We start from the raw sequence: 2,396 nt of genomic DNA, 5'->3' as shown, positions 1-2,396 counted from the left end.
TCTGACTGGAATTATGTGATTTTTTTATTTATTTTTTTGCATTGTCCGCTTTTTAAAATGTTCTTCAGACAAATGTGTCTATCAGTTTCCCCGTGAGGTCATTGTTGGCTAAACATCGGGAGCTGGAGACTTGTGACATCATTGAGATTTGAGGCTCATGATGTAACTTGTATCTGGAAATCCCCACTGAAGTCCTATTCAGACAGTTATGGGGCTCAGCTTACAAACCTTTAATATCAGTATAAGGAACCTCATTTAATAAAAGTGGTTGGAAAATGGGCCAAAATAAAGTTTCTTATCCTTGTGTAAAGCTTCATGAATTTGGCCTGTTGTACTAAACTCACATTTTCATGGTCTTCCTTCCGCTATCATTGTAATGGTTGAGCAGGTTGTCTGAATGTGGCTGTGGGTACCAGAGTTTGACCATCCTGCCTAGTGCTCTCTGTAATGTAACAGACCTGTGTGTGTTTTTTTTTTTTTTTTCTATAAATTAAGTATCTTATTAACTTAGAGAGAACAATAGACTCATTATTTCATATTTGGATGCGAAGGGGACTCTAAAGCCTAGTTCACACAGGCTGAATTATTATTTCTAATTTCAGGGCAGTGGGGGAGCCACACAAATGATTACTTTTTGTCCCTCTGGCCAGCTGCACATCCAGAACTGCTCTTGTATAGTCGTCTATAGTGCAATGTTTCAGGCTATTTGGCCATCATCAGTGCAGTGTATGGAAACCATAACTTCTGTGGAGTAGGGCTCAGGGCCCAACAAGACACCGTCAGTCACATAGCCCTCCAACCAAATCAATGTGTTAGCACAGTAATGCCCCGTACACACGATTGGAAATTCCGCCAGCAAAAGTCCGATGTGAGCTTTTGGTTGGAAATTCCGCCCGTGTGTAGGCTCCATCTGACTTTTGCTGGCGGAATTTCCACCAGCAAAAGATTGAAAGCAGATTCTCTTATTTTTACAACGGAAAAAGTTCAGTTTGGAAATTCTGACTGTCTGTAGCAATTCCGACACGCAAAATTCCAATGCATGCTCGGAAGCATTGAACTTAATTTTCTCGGCTCGTCAGTATTGTACCTCACCACGTTCTTCACAGTCAAAAGTTCGGAGAACTTCTGTGTGACAGTGTGTATGCAAGCTTGAGTGGAATTTCCATCGGTAAAATGTTTTTTTTCTGACGGACATTCTGCTCGTGTGTACAGGGCATAATTGTCAAGAATTGGGAATTCTAAGCATATCGGGGCAGTTGCTGAGACTGCTCCCTTGATATCCACACCCAAAAATGTTTGTTGAGGGGAATATTGCGGTACTAAATAAATAATTCATAGAAGACTTTGTTATAAAAAATTACAAATAATTTAATAAAGGCAAAAAAATGAAATCCATCAAAACTTCCATATTGCTAAAATCATATACACCACAATTTAATAAACTACCGACGGGTAGCCCCATAAGGTTTCTATTGAAGAGGGGTATAGAAACGTTTCCTCTACCGGTTTCGCTGCGAACCACTTCTTCAGGAGGATAGTCTACAGAATAAATAAAAATATTAGCAAGTAATCAAATAGCAGCAAATTATATAATGACATAACAGAAGATTTACAATAATTTAAATAGTGAGGGGATCAGCTCACCCACAGAGGAGGAAGCAGTAGATCACAGTGGAACTTTATAACAACTTGATAAAAATCATGTTCTTTAGCAAGCAACATGCGTTCTACATTTGTAATTATGCTACCAAACTAGTGGGGGTTATTTATGAAAGGCAAATCCACTTTGCACTACAAGTGAGCTTTGAAGTGCAGTCGCTGTAAATCTGAGGGGTAGATCTGAAATGAGGGGATTTTGCTGATTTTATTACCAATCATGTGCAAGCTAAAATGCTGTTTTTTTTTAAATTTTCCTTGCATGTCCCACAGCGACTCTACAGCGACTGCACTTTCCATTTCAAGTGCAAAGTGGATTTGCCTTTCGTAAATAACCCCCAGTGGGTGCTGTAAATTGCCTCCAGCATTGCCCATGTTTATTCTTGATGGAAGCTGCTGTTTTGCTGAAGCCCAGAGCCCCTAAGCAGCAGTAAATCTTTAGGCTGTCAGCAGATCGGCCTCATTTGACACAGTGCTGAAAAAATAGAGCGCGACTGAGTATGTGCAGAGCAGGGTGAGACAGTGGGGGTTATTTACTAAAGGAAAATCCACTTTGCACTGCAAGTGCACCTGGGGGTACCTAATGCTATAAAAACCTGGCGGTGAACCTAAAAAAATAACTAGCTACCTAGCGGCACCAGTGACACTAATGCAGCGATCAGAAAAACGATTGCTTAGTGACACTGGCAAAAGGGGGTGAAAGGGTTAACTCTAGGGGCAATCAGGTTAAACCTTTATGG

Source organism: Lithobates pipiens, unplaced genomic scaffold (assembly GCF_037356315.1).
Source record: "Lithobates pipiens isolate NorthernLeopardFrog02 unplaced genomic scaffold, aLitPip1_a1.2 Scaffold_18, whole genome shotgun sequence".
Classification (NCBI taxonomy): Eukaryota; Metazoa; Chordata; class Amphibia; order Anura; family Ranidae; genus Lithobates; species Lithobates pipiens.
This window is presented reverse-complemented; position numbering follows the sequence as displayed.